The sequence below is a fragment of the Acartia tonsa genome, chromosome 6 (assembly GCF_053477335.1).
Source record: "Acartia tonsa isolate MP-2025a chromosome 6, ASM5347733v1, whole genome shotgun sequence".
Taxonomy (NCBI): domain Eukaryota; kingdom Metazoa; phylum Arthropoda; class Copepoda; order Calanoida; family Acartiidae; genus Acartia; species Acartia tonsa.
Genome location: NC_137265.1, coordinates 1,210,351 through 1,226,049, shown reverse-complemented (window position 1 = coordinate 1,226,049; position 15,699 = coordinate 1,210,351).

Here is a 15,699-nt window from a genome sequence, read left to right as displayed (position 1 = left end):
TTTTTTTTTTTTTTCAAGTCTCGGGGGGGGGGGGAACCACTGAACCGAATTGGACAAGACCAACGTGGTTGAACGCGTCTTGACAAGACAAATATTTTGAGTACTTACACGTCATTGTAGCTCAAAAATTGACTGTTTGACAGATGTATTTTTAACATTTTTTTAAAAAAATGTCAAAAGATTTTTCAATGGTCTAAAAATGTTCAGGGGGGGGATGTTTGGTTAGGTCATCCCCCCCCCCAACATTTTTAAGAAAAATCAACAATATTTGGTTAGGTCACCCCCACCCCCCTAAACATTTTTTAAAAAATCAAATTTTTTGAAACTTTAAACGAGTGTAGCGCGTGAACCCCTTTAGCTAGAGTCCAGCAATTAATTTCATTCAAAAGCTCTTAAAACGTACATGCGATTTGCCGTCTTTAAAAGCCAAATCGATTCAGGAATCGCCCTGTACGATTAAAAACCTGATTTTGCTAAAAATCGCCCTAGTCTAACCTAAAGTTTCAAATTTTGCGCTTTTTTTTACATGTGCTGATAAATATTAACTGTCTCTTGCCTATGGTGAAAACTAGAACCCTGTAGGTTGAGTGAATCACGCAACCTTTCCAAAAATAGAAAAAACCTAACCTAATTTTCAAATCGTTATTACTCGGTAACCACTAAACCGAATTGGACAAGACCAACGTGGTTGAACGCGTCTTGACAAGACAATTATTTTGAGTACTTACACGTTTCTGTAGCTCAAAAATTGACTGTTTGACAGATGTATTTTTAACATTTTTAAAAAAAAATGTCCAAAGATTTTTTAAAACTTTAAACGAGTGTAGCGCACGAACCACTGGACCAATCGGTTTAAAATTAAAACCATTCAAAAGCTCTCAAAACGTACATGCGATTTGCCGTCTTTAAAAGCCAAATCGTTCCAGGAATCGCCCTGTACGATTAAAAACCTGTTTTTGCTTAAAATCGCCCTAGTCTAACCTAAATTTTCGAATTTTGCAGGTTTTTTTACATGCACTGATAGATATTAAAGGCCCCGTGCCTATGGTGAAAACTAGAACCCTCTAAGTTGAGTTAATCACGCAACCTTTCCGAAAATAGGAAAAACATAACCTAATTTTTAAATCGTTATTACTCGGTAACCACTGAACCGAATTGGACAAGACCAACGTGGTTAAACGTGTCTAGATCAGACAATTATTTTGAGTACTTACACGTTTCTGTACCTCAAACCTAACTGAGATAAAAAAAACTAAAAAGACGTTTTTTGATCTCATTTCGGTTAGGTTAGACCTAGGAAGCTGGTTAAGTACTCTAAATACGCGTCTTAATGAGACAAACAACTTCTCTTTCCATGGTCTGGAGCTGAGACTAATTTTAAGACACGTTTTACAAGGTAAAGCGATGAGGCCAAAAAATACGTTTCATAGGTTAAGTTAGGTTACGGTGAACCACTGGACCGATTTGGACATGACCAACGTGGTTAAATTCGTCTTGAAAAGACGAATTTTTAGAGTACTTACACGTCAATATAGCTCAAAAATTGACTGATTGACGTCAATTTTAGAAAATTTTAGGATTTTGAAGAAAAAAATTACAAGTGTCTTTTTTAGTTTTTCGAGGCTGGAGGCCGCCAGAGGCCTCTGGCGAGGTCGATTACATCAGACACTTTTGAAGAGCTCGTCGCGCTGATATCCGTAGACACTTAAAATGTTAGATTCGGTCAACTAGAACCGAAGTTACGAATTTTCTTATCCTCATACCAAAACATACTTACATATGAACTTTATTAGTTCACTCCATTTTTTTGAGACAAAGTTAGGTTTTTAGGGTTTCGTCAAAACATGCCTCTAGAGGCATCTGATCAAAATCTCTCAGAGTAACGACCCCCCCTAAAATGGCCGATTTTGGGGGGGTCGTTACTCTGACGGAAGTCAAAAAAACGACTCCTTCACCCACTTAACCTTGTCAACTCAGTTTGAGGTTTCAACTCAAATTTGGAGTTGAGTTGAAAATCGGAATTTTCGGTGAGGTTATTAACCGGGTTCCCGTCGGAATTTTCGGAATCCGATTGCAGATTCGGATTCCTTGGCCCAAGATCTCATGGGAAACTAACTTGAAACACCCGATTAGGGCTTATTTCTGGTAGATAAACCTCACCATTTTTGGAGTTATGTCACCTAGCATAACCTAACCTAACCTAACCTAACCTAACCTAACCTAACCTAACCTAACCTAACCTAACCTAACCTAACCTAACCTAACCTAACCTAACCTAACCTAACCTAACCTAACCTAACCTAACCTAACCTAACCTAACCTAACCTAACCTAACCTAACCTAACCTAACCTAACCTAACCTAACCTAACCTAACCTAACCTAACCTAACCTAACCTAACCTAACCTAACCTAACCTAACCTAACCTAACCTAACTTAGGCTAAACACAGTAAATCTTGCACAGATGCACACTTGCACACTAAGGTAGGTAAGAATAACGTGCGGGCTAAGTGTGCAGAACAGGGTAGGTTTCAACTTAGTCTTTTTTTATTGGAGTATCAAGGGGGTTCAATGTTTTGGGGCATAACTTCCTTATTTATTGACCGATTTTAACCATCCAGACCTCTATGGAAACGGGGGAAGCTAACCAATACAGCCAGGGTGTTTTAAAAGGGGAGGGGGGTGGGGGGAGGGGAGAAAAAGGGAAGGAAGCTAACCAAAGTTAACTTTTTATCATATATTGTCTGTTTTTAGTGATGAAGTATCCATGGATAGGTGAACTTTGGGGGATTTTTCAAGGGCGAGGGGAGGGGGGAGGGAGAGGGGAAGGAATCTAACCTAACCATCATAACTTCCTTATTTATTGTCCGATTTTAACCATCCAGGCCTCTATGGAAATGGGGGAAACTGCCCAATACATCCAGGGTGTTTTTAAAGGGGTGGGGGGTGGGGGGAGGGGAGAAAAAGGGAAGGAATCTAACCTAACCATCATAACTTCCTTATTTATTGTCCGATTTTAACCATCCAGACCTCTATGGAAATGGGGGAAGCTAACCAATACAGCCAGGGCAGTGGGGGGGGGGGGGTGACCTAACCTAACATTGTTGATTTTTCTAAAAATGTTCAGGGGAGTGGGGGGACCTAAACTAACATTTTTCAGGGGGGGGGGGAGACCTAACCTAACATTGTAAATTTTTCTAAAATTGTTCAGGGGAGTGGGGGGACTTAAACAAACATTTTTCAGGGGGGGGGGATGACCTAACCAAACATTGTAAATTTTTCTAAAAATGTTCAGGGGGGTAGGGGGACCTAAAGAAACATTTTTTAGGGGGGGGGGTGACCTAACCTAACATTGAAAATTTTTTTAAAAATGTTCAGAGAGGTGGGAGGACCTAAAAAAACATTTTTCAGAGGGTGGGGTGACCTAACCTAACATTGTTAATTTTTCTAAAAATGTTCAGGGGCGTTCGGGAAAGACCCCCCCACCCCCCAAAAAAAATTTTTTTTTTTAATTTTTTTATTTTTTTTGTCAGGGACATTGGGGTGACCCCCTTGAAATTTTTTTTTTTAAATTTTTTTTGTCAGGGACATAGGGGTGACCAAACCCCCCCAAAAACCTAACTTCTTTGTTAATGGACCGATTTTAAAAATTCTTTCAACATCCCTTAGGGTTGGAGGTGGGGGAGTCTCGGCGGGGGGATAGGACCCCCCCACCCCCCCCACAAAATTTTTTTTTTTTTTAAATTTTTTTTTAATTTTTTTTGTCAGGGACATTTGGGTGACCCCCTCAAAAAATTAAAAAAAAAAAATTTTTTTTCAGGGACATGGGGGTGACCACACCCCCCCAATAGAGTAATATTCAAAGCAAATTTATAGGATGGTTAAGGGAATGGGTTCGATCCCTACTTGTTTTAACACAATAAACAAAGTAATATTCCATGCAGATTCATAGGGTGGTTTAAGGAATGGGTTCAATCCGGGAATGGGTTCGATCCCCACTTGTTTTAACACAATAATGGTTAAGGGAATGGGTTCGATCCCCACTTGTTTTAACACAACAATGGTCTAAAAATGTTCAGGGGGGGGATGTTTGGTTAGGTCATCCCCCCCAAAAACATTTTTAAGAAAAATCAACAATATTTGGTTAGGTCATCCCCAACCCCCTGAACATTTTTTTAAAAATCAAATTTTTTGAAACTTTAAACGAGTGTAGCGCGCGAACCCCTTTAGCTAGAGTCCAGCAATTTATTTCATTCAAAAGATCTCAAAACGTACATGCAATTTGCTGTCTTTAAAAGCCAAATCGTTCCAGGAATCGCCCTGTACGATTAAAAATCTGATTTTGCTTAAAATCGCCCTAGTCTAACCTAAAGTTTCAAATTTTGCACTTTTTTTTAAATGCGCTGATAAATATTAACTGCCCCGTGCCTATGATGAAAACTAGAACCCTCTAGGTTGAGTGAATCACGCAACCTTTCCAAAAATAGAAAAAACCTAACCTAATTTTCAAATCGTTATTTCTCGGTAACCACTGAACCGGATTGGACAAGACCAACGTGGTTGAACGCGTCTTGACAAGACAATTATTTTGAGTACTTACACGTCATTGTAGCTCAAAAATTGACTGTTTGACAGATGTATTTTTAACATTTTTTAAAAAAAGTTCGATCCCCACTTGTTTTAACACAACAATGGTCTAAAAATGTTCAGGGGGGGGATGTTTGGTTAGGTCATCCCCCCCCAAAACATTTTTAAGAAAAATCAACAATATTTGGTTAGGTCACCCCCAACCCCCTGAACATTTTTTTAAAAATCAAATTTTTTGAAACTTTAAACGAGTGTAGCGCGCGAACCCCTTTAGCTAGAGTCCAGCAATTAATTTCATTCAAAAGCTCTCAAAACGTACATGCGATTTGCCGTCTTTAAAAGCCAAATCGATTCAGGAATCGCCCTGTACGATTAAAAACTTGATTTTGCTAAAAATCGCCCTAGTCTAACCTAAAGTTTCGAATTTTGCGCTTTTTTTTACATGCTCTGATAAATATTTACTGCCCCTTGCTCATGGTGAAAACTAGAACCCTGTAGGTTGAGTGAATCGCGCAACCTTTCCAAAAATAGAAAAAACCTAACCTAATTTTCAAATCGTTATTACTCGGTGACCACTGAACCGAATTGGACAAGACCAACGTGGTTGAACGTGTCTTGACAAGACAATTATTTTGAGTACTTAAACGTCATTGTAGCTCAAAAATTGACTGTTTGACAGATGTATTTTTAACATTTTTTTAAAAAAATGTCAAATGATTTTTTGAAACTTTAAATGAATGTAGCGGACGAACCACTGGACCAATCGGTTTAAAATTAAAACCATTCAAAAGCTCTCAAAATGTACATGCGATTTGCCGTCTTTAAAAGCCAAATCGGTCCAGGAATCGCCCTGTACGATAAAAGACCTGATTTTGCTTAAAATCGCCCTAGTCTAACCTAAATTTTCGAATTTTGCACTTTTTTTTACATGCGCTGATAAATATTAACTGCCCCGTGCCTATGATGAAAACTAGAACCCTCTAGGTTGAGTGAATCACGCAACCTTTACAAAAATAGGAAAAACATAATCTAAATTTCAAATCGTTATTACTCGGTAACCACTGAACCGAATTGGACAAGACTAACGTGGTTAAACGTGTCTAGATCAGACAATTATTTTGAGTACTTACACGTTTCTGTACCTTAAACCTAACTGATTTGAGATAAAAAAAACTAAAAAGACGTTTTTTGATCTCATTTCGGTTAGGTTAGACCTAGGAAGCTGGTTAAGTACTTTAAATACGCGTCTCAATGAGACAAACAACTTCTCTTTCCATGGTCTGGAGCTGAGACTAATTTTAAGACACGTTTTACAAGGTAAAGCGATGAGGCCAAAAATTACGTTTCATAGGTTAAGTTAGGTTACGGTGAACCACTGGACCGATTTGGACATGACCAACGTGGTTGAATTCGTCTTGAAAAGACGAATTTTTAGAGTACTTACACGTCAATATAGCTCAAAAATTGACTGATTGGTGTCAATTTTAGAAAATTTTAGGATTTTGAAGAAAAAAATTACAAGTGTCTTTTTTAGTTTTTCGAGGCTGGAGGCCGCCAGAGGCCTCTGGCGAGGTCGATTACATCGGACACTTTTGAAGAACTCGTCGCGCTGATATCCGTAGACACTTAAAATGTTAGATTCGGTCAACTAGAACCGAAGTTACGACTTTTCTTAATCTAGACAAAATTAAGGATTAATATGTAAGTTTCAAAATATGGTCTATTTTCTGGGGTATAGGTTAAAAATCGAACCTAACCAAAGAGGAGTCGATTTTTTATAAATTTTTTTTTACAGACTTCAAGGACATGCCCATGAAAGCTTAAGTTAGAAAAAGCTAGGATTTTTGTTGAAAAATAAGCGCGCTACAGGCCTCGCACACTTTTTTGGCTTTTGGCACAGTTTGCAAGTGTGCGGCACAAAGCTAGGTTTGAGGCCTAACCTAAGCTACTTTTAAGCTACTTTTTAGGTTAGCATTTTTTAGGGAAGCCTTAGTAGGTCCCAAAGTACCTATTAACAAATTTGCTAACCTAAAAATGTTAATATTTAATAGCTAGGTTTACTGCCTTAACCTAGTATTTGCACAAAAGGGTTGGTTAGCCTAACCTAACCTAACCTAACCTAACCTAACCTAACCTAACCTAACCTAACCTAACCTAACCTAACCTAACCTAACCTAACCTAACCTAACCTAACCTAACCTAACCTAACCTAACCTAACCTAACCTAACCTAACCTAACTTAGGCTAAACACAGTAAATCTTGCACAGATGCACACTTGCACACTAAGGTAGGTAAGAATAACGTGCGGGCTAAGTGTGCAGAACAGGGTAGGTTTCAACTTAGTCTTTTTTTATTGGAGTATCAAGGGGGTTCAATGTTTTGTGGCATAACTTCCTTATTTATTGACCGATTTTAACCATCCAGACCTCTATGGAAACGGGGGAAGCTAACCAATACAGCCAGGGTGTTTTAAAAGGGGAGGGGGGTGGGGGGAGGGGAGAAAAAGGGAAGGAAGCTAACCAAAGTTAACTTTTTATCATATATTGTCTGTTTTTAGTGATGAAGTATCCATGGATAGGTGAACTTTGGGGGATTTTTCAAGGGCGAGAGGGGGGGGGGGGAGGGAGAGGGGAAGGAATCTAACCTAACCATCATAACTTCCTTATTTATTGTCCGATTTTAACCATCCAGGCCTCTATGGAAATGGGGGAAACTGCCCAATACAGCCAGGGTGTTTTTAAAGGGGTGGGGGGTGGGGGGAGGGGAGAAAAAGGGAAGGAAGCTAACCAAAGTTAACTTTTCATCATATATTGTCCGTTTTTAGTGATGAAGTATCCATGGATAGGTGAACTAAACAAACATTTTTCAGGGGGGGGGGTGACCTAACCTAACATTGTAAATTTTTCTAAAACTGTTCAGGAGGTTGGGGGGACCTAAAAAAACATTTTTCAGGAGGGGGGGGGGGTGACCTAACCTAACATTGTAAATTTTTCTAAAAATGTTCAGGGGAGTGGGGGCAACTAAACAAACATTTTTCAGGGGGGGGGGTGACCTAACCTAACATTGTAAATTTTTCTAAAACTGTTCAGGGGGGTGGGGGGACCTAAAAAAACAGTTTTCTGGAGGGGGGGGGGTGACCTAACCTAACATTGTAAATTTTTCTAAAAATGTTCAGGGGGGTGGGGGGACCTAAAAAAACCTATTTTTAGGGGGGGGGGGGGGGTGACCTAACCTAACATTGTAAATTTTTCTAAAAATGTTCAAGGGGGGTGGGGGGACCTAAAAAAACATTTTTCAGGGGGGGGGGGTGACCTAACCTAACATTATAAATTTTTCTAAAAATGTTCAGGGGGGTAAGGGGACCTAAACAAACATTTTTCAGGGGGAGTTGGTGACCTAACCTAACATTGTTAATTTTTCTAAAAATGTTCAGGGGCGTGGGGGAGTCTCGGCGGGGGGGAGAGACCCCACCAACCCCTCAAAAAAAAATTTTTTTTTTTAATTTTTTAATTTTTTTTGTCAGGGACATGGAGGTGACTCCCTTGAAATTTTTTTTTTAAATTTTTTTTGTCAGGGACATAGGGGTGACCAAACCCCCCCAAAAACCTAACTTCTTTGTTTATGGACCGATTTTAAAAATTCTTTCAACATCCCTTAGGGTTGGAGGTGGGGGAGTCTCGGCGGGGGGATAGGACCCCCCCACCCCCCCCACAAAAAAATTTTTTTTCTTAAATTTTTTTTTTATTTTTTTTGTCAGGGACATTTGGGTGACCCCCTCGAAAAATTTTTTTAAAAATTTTTTTTGTCAGGGACATGGGGGTGACCACACCCCCCCAAAAACGATAACACGATAAACAGAGTAATATTCAAAGCAGATTCATAGGATGGTTAAGGGAATGGGTTCGATCCCTACTTGTTTTAACACAATAAACAAAGTAATATTCCATGCAGATTCATAGGGTGGTTTAAGGAATGGGTTCAATCCGGGAATGGGTTCGATCCGGGAATGGGTTCGATCCCCACTTGTTTTAACACAATAATGGTTAAGGGAATGGGTTCGATCCCCACTTGTTTTAACACAACAATGGTCTAAAAATGTTCAGGGGGGGGATGTTTGGTTAGGTCAACCCCCCCAAAAACATTTTTAAGAAAAATCAACAATATTTGGTTAGGTCACCCCCAACCCCCTGAACATTTTTTTAAAAATCAAATTTTTTGAAACTTTAAACGAGTGTAGCGCGCGAACCCCTTTAGCTAGAGTCCAGCAATTTATTTCATTCAAAAGCTCTTAAAACGTACATGCAATTTGCCGTCTTTAAAAGCCAAATCGTTCCAGGAATCGCCCTGTACGATTAAAAATCTGATTTTGCTTAAAATTGCCCTAGTCTAACCTAAAGTTTCAAATTTTGCACTTTTTTTTACATGCGCTGATAAATATTAACTGCTCCGTGCCTATGATGAAAACTAGAACCCTCTAGGTTGAGTGAATCACGCAACCTTCACAAAAATAGAAAAAACCTAACCTAATTTTCAAATCGTTATTTCTCGGTAACCACTAAACCGATTTGGACAAGACCAACGTGGTTGAACGCGTCTTGACAAGACAATTATTTTGAGTACTTACACGTCATTGTAGCTTAAAAATTGACTGTTTGACAGATGTATTTTTAACATTTTTTTAAAAAAAGTTCGATCCCCACTTGTTTTAACACAACAATGGTCTAAAAATGTTCAGGGGGGGGGATGTTTGGTTAGGTCATCCCCCCCCAAAACATTTTTAAGAAAAATCAACAATATTTGGTTAGGTCACCCCCAACCCCCTGAACATTTTTTTAAAAATCAAATTTTTTGAAACTTTAAACGAGTGTAGCGCGCGAACCCCTTTAGCTAGAGTCCAGCAATTAATTTCATTCAAAAGCTCTCAAAACGTACATGCAATTTGCCGTCTTTAAAAGCCAAATCGTTCCAGGAATCGCCCTGTACGATTAAAAATCTGATTTTCCTTAAACTCGCACTATTCTAACCTAAAGTTTCAAATTTTGCACTTTTTTTTACATGTGCTGATAAATATTAATTGCCCCGTGCCTATGATGAAAACTAGAACCCTCTAGGTTAAGTGAATCACGCAACCTTCACAAAAATAGAAAAAACCTAACCTAATTTTCAAATCGTTATTACTCGGTAACCACTAAACCGAATTGGACAAGACCAACGTGGTTGAACGCGTCTTGACAAGACAATTATTTTGAGTACTTACACGTCATTGTAGCTCAAAAATTGACTGTTTGACAGATGTATTTTTAACATTTTTTAAAAAAAATGTCAAATGATTTTTTGAAACTTTAAATGAATGTAGCGGACGAACCACTGGACCAATCGGTCTAAAATTAAAACCATTCAAAATTTCTCAAAATGTACATGCGATTTGCCGTCTTTAAAAGCCAAATCGTTCCAGGAATCGCCCTGTACGATTAAAAATCTGATTTTGCTTAAAATCGCCCTAGTCTAACCTAAATTTTCGAATTTTGCACTTTTTTTTACATGCGCTGATAAATATTAACTGCCCCGTGCCTATGATGAAAACTAGAACCCTCTAGGTTGAGTGAATCACGCAACCTTCACAAAAATAGGAAAAACCTAACCTAATTTTTAAACCGTTATTACTCGGTAACCACTGAACTGAATTGGACAAGACCAACGTGGTTAAACGTGTCTAGATCAGACAATTATTTTGAGTACTTACACGTTTCTGTACCTCAAACCTAACTGATTTGAGATAAAAAAAACTAAAAAGACGTTTTTTGATCTCATTTCGGTTAGGTTAGACCTAGGAAGCTCGTTAAGTACTCTAAAGACGCGTCTCAATGAGACAAACAACTTCTCTTTCGATGGTCTGGAGCTGAGACTAATTTTAAGACACGTTTTACAAGGTAAAGCGATGAGGCCAAAAAATACGTTTCATAGGTTAAGTTAGGTTACGGTGAACCACTGGACCGATTTGGACATGACCAACGTGGTTGAATTCGTCTTGAAAAGACAAATTTTTAGAGTACTTACACGTCAATATAGCTCAAAAATTGACTGATTGACGTCAATTTTAGAAAATTTTAGGATTTTGAAGAAAAAAATTACAAGTGTCTTTTTTAGTTTTTCGAGGCTGGAGGCCGCCAGAGGCCTCTGGCGAGGTCGATTACATCGGACACTTTTGAAGAGCTCGTCGCGCTGATATCCGTAGACACTTAAAATGTTAGATTCGGTCAACTAGAACCGAAGTTACGACTTTTCTTAATCTAGACAAAATTAAGGATTAATATGTAAGTTTCAAAATATGGTCTATTTTCTGGGGTATAGGTTAAAAATCGAACCTAACCAAAGAGGAGTCGATTTTTTATAAATTTTTTTTTACAGACTTCAAGGACATGCCCATGAAAGCTTAAGTTAGAAAAAGCTAGGATTTTTGTTGAAAAATAAGCGCGCTACAGGCCTCGCACACTTTTTTGGCTTTTGGCACAGTTTGCAAGTGTGCGGCACAAAGCTAGGTTTGAGGCCTAACCTAAGCTACTTTTAAGCTACTTTTTAGGTTAGCATTTTTTAGGGAAGCCTTAGTAGGTCCCAAAGTACCTATTAACAAATTTGCTAACCTAAAAATGTTAATATTTAATAGCTAGGTTTACTGCCTTAACCTAGTTTTTGCACAAAAGGGTTGGTTAGCCTAACCTAACCTAACCTAACCTAACCTAACCTAACCTAACCTAACCTAACCTAACCTAACCTAACCTAACCTAACCTAACCTAACCTAACCTAACCTAACCTAACCTAACCTAACCTAACCTAACCTAACCTAACCTAACCTAACCTAACCTAACCTAACCTAACCTAACCTAACCTAACCTAACCTAACCTAACCTAACCTAACCTAACCTAACCTAACATAGGCTAGCCCACCCAAATCCTGCACAGATGCACACTTGCACACCAAGGTAGGTAAGAATAACGTGCGGGCTAAGTGTGCAGAACAGGGTAGGTTTCAACTTAGTCTTTTTTTATTGGAGTATCAAGGGGGTTCAATGTTTTGGGGCATAACTTCCTTATTTATTGACCGATTTTAACCATCCAGACCTCTATGGAAACGGGGGAAGCTAACCAATACAGCCAGGGTGTTTTAAAAGGGGAGGGGGGTGGGGGGAGGGGAGAAAAAGGGAAGGAAGCTAACCAAAGTTAACTTTTTATCATATATTGTCTGTTTTTAGTGATGAAGTATCCATGGATAGGTGAACTTAAGGGGATTTTTCAAGGGTGAGGGGGGGGGGGGGAGGGAGAGGGGAAGGAATCTAACCTAACCATCATAACTTCCTTATTTATTGTCCGATTTTAACCATCCAGGCCTCTATGGAAATGGGGGAAACTGCCCAATACAGCCAGGGTGTTTTTAAAGGGGTGGGGGGTGGGGGGAAGGGAGAAAAAGGGAAGGGATCTAACCTAACCATCATAACTTCCTTATTTATTGTCCGATTTTAACCATCCAGACCTCTATGGAAATGGGGGAAGCTAACCAATACAGCCAGGGCAGTGGGGGGGGGGGTGACCTAACCTAACATTGTTGATTTTTCTAAAATTGTTCAGGGGTGTGGGGGGACCTAAACAAACATTTTTAAGGGGGGGGGGGTGACCTAACCTAACATTGTTGATTTTTCTAAAATTGTTCAGGGGTGTGGGGGGACCTAAACAAACATTTTTAAGGGGGGGGGGGAGACCTAACCTAACATTGTTGATTTTTCTAAAATTGTTCAGGGGAGTGGGGGGACTTAAACAAACATTTTTCAGAGGGGGGGGATGACCTAACCTAACATTGTAAATTTTTCTAAAAATGTTCAGGGGGGTAGGGGGACCTAAACAAACATTTTTCAGGAGGGGGGGTTGACCTAACCTAACATTGTAAATTTTTCTAAAAATGTTCAGGGGGGTAGGGGGACCTAAAGAAACATTTTTTAGGGGGGGGGGTGACCTAACCTAACATTATAAATTTTTCTAAAAATGTTCAGAGAGGTGGGAGGACCTAAAAAAACATTTTTCAGAGGGTGGGGTGACCTAACCTAATATTGTAAATTTTTCTAAAAATGTTCAGGGGCGTTAGGGAAAGACCCCCCCACCCCCCCAAAAAAAATTTTTTTTTAATTTTTTTATTTTTTTTGTCAGGGACATTGGGGTGACCCCCTCGAAATTTTTTTTTTTAATTTTTTTTTGTCAGGGGCATAGGGGTGACCAAACCCCCCCAAAAACCTAACTTCTTTGTTAATGGACCGATTTTAAAAATTCTTTCAACATCCCTTAGGGTTGTAGGTGGGGGAGTCTCGGCGGGGGGATAGGACCCCCCCACCCCCCCCACAAAAATTTTTTTTTTTTTAATTTTTTTTTTTTTTTTTTTTGTCAGGGACATTTGGGTGACCCCCTCAAAAATTTTTTTAAAAAAATTTTTTTGTCAGGGACATGGGGGTGACCACACCCCCCCAAAAACGATAAAACGATAAACAGAGTAATATTCAAAGCAGATTCATAGGATGGTTAAGGGAATGGGTTCGATCCCTACTTGTTTTAACACAATAAACAAAGTAATATTCCATGCAGATTCATAGGGTGGTTTAAGGAATGGGTTCAATCCGGGAATGGGTTCGATCCGGGAATGGGTTCGATCCCCACTTGTTTTAACACAATAATGGTTAAGGGAATGGGTTCAATCCCCACTTGTTTTAACACAACAATGGTCTAAAAATGTTCAGGGGGGGGATGTTTGGTTAGGTCATCCCCCCCCAAAACATTTTTAAGAAAAATCAACAATATTTGGTTAGGTCACCCCAACCCCCTGAACATTTTTTTAAAAATCAAATTTTTTGAAACTTTAAACAAGTGTAGCGCGCGAACCCCTTTAGCTAGAGTCCAGCAATTAATTTCATTCAAAAGCTCTCAAAAGGTACATGCAATTTGCCGTCTTTAAAAGCCAAATCGTTCCAGGAATCGCCCTGTACGATTAAAAATCTGATTTTGCATAAAATCGCCCTAGTCTAACCTAAAGTTTCAAATTTTGCACTTTTTTTTACATGCGCTGATAAATATTAACTGCCCCGTGCCTATGATGAAAACTAGAACCCTCTAGGTTGAGTGAATCACGCAACCTTTCCAAAAATAGAAAAAACCTAACCTAATTTTTAAATCGTTATTTCTCGGTAACCACTGAACCGATTTGGACAAGACCAACGTGGTTGAACGCGTCTTGACAAGACAATTATTTTGAGTACTTACACGTCATTGTAGCTCAAAAATTGACTGTTTGACAGATGTATTTTTAACATTTTTTAAAAAAAGTTCGATCCCCACTTGTTTTAACACAACAATGGTCTAAAAATGTTCAGGGGGGGGATGTTTGGTTAGGTCATCCCCCCCCAAAACATTTTTAAGAAAAATCAACAATATTTGGTTAGGTCACCCCCAACCCCCTGAACATTTTTTTAAAAAATCAAATTTTTTGAAACTTTAAACGAGTGTAGCGCGCGAACCCCTTTAGCTAGAGTCCAGCAATTAATTTCATTCAAAAGCTCTCAAAACGTACATGCAATTTGCCGTCTTTAAAAGCCAAATCGTTCCAGGAATCGCCCTGTACGATTAAAAATCTGATTTTGCTTAAAATCGCCCTAGTCTAACCTAAAGTTTCAAATTTTGCACTTTTTTTTACATGCGCTGATAAATATTAACTGCCCCGTGCCTATGATGAAAACTAGAACCCTCTAGGTTGAGTGAATCACGCAACCTTTCCAAAAATATAAAAAACCTAACCTAATTTTCAAATCGTTATTTCTCGGTAACCACTGAACCGAATTGGACAAGACCAACGTGGTTGAACGCGTCTTGACAAGACAATTATTTTGAGTACTTACACGTCATTGTAGCTCAAAAATTGACTGTTTGACAGATGTATTTTTAACATTTTTTAAAAAAAATGTCAAATGATTTTTTGAAACTTTAAATGAATGTAGCGGACGAACCACTGGACCAATCGGTCTAAAATTAAAACCATTCAAAAGCTCTCAAAATGTACATGCGATTTGCCGTCTTTAAAAGCCAAATCGTTCCAGGAATCGCCCTGTACGATTAAAAATCTGATTTTGCTTAAAATTGCCCTAGTCTAACCTAAATTTTCGAATTTTGCACTTTTTTTTACATGCGCTGATAAATATTAACTGCCCCGTGCCTATGATGAAAACTAGAACCCTCTAGGTTGAGTGAATCACGCAACCTTCACAAAAATAGGAAAAACCTAACCTAATTTTTAAACCGTTATTACTCGGTAACCACTGAACCGAATTGGACAAGACCAACGTGGTTAAACGTGTCTAGATCAGACAATTATTTTGAGTACTTACACGTTTCTGTACCTCAAACCTAACTGATTTGAGATTCAAAAAACTAAAAAGACGTTTTATGATCTCATTTCGGTTAGGTTAGACCTAGGAAGCTCGTTAAGTACTCTAAAGACGCGTCTCAATGAGACAAACAACTTCTCTTTCCATGGTCTGGAGCTGAGACTAATTTTAAGACACGTTTTACAAGGTAAAGCGATGAGGCCAAAAAATACGTTTCATAGGTTAAGTTAGGTTACGGTGAACCACTGGACCGATTTGGACATGACCAACGTGGTTGAATTCGTCTTGAAAAGACGAATTTTTAGAGTACTTACACGTCAATATAGCTTAAAAATTGACTGATTGGCGTCAATTTTAGAAAATTTTAGGATTTTGAAGAAAAAAATTACAAGTGTCTTTTTTAGTTTTTCGAGGCTGGAGGCCGCCAGAGGCCTCTGGCGAGGTCGATTACATCGGACACTTTTGAAGAGCTCGTCGCGCTGATATCCGTAGACACTTAAAATGTTAGATTCGGTCAACTAGAACCGAAGTTACGACTTTTCTTAATCTAGACAAAATTAAGGATTAATATGTAAGTTTCAAAATATGGTCTATTTTCTGGGGTATAGGTTAAAAATCGAACCTAACCAAAGAGGAGTCGATTTTTTATAAATTTTTTTTTACAGACTTCAAGGACATGCCCATGAAAGCTTAAG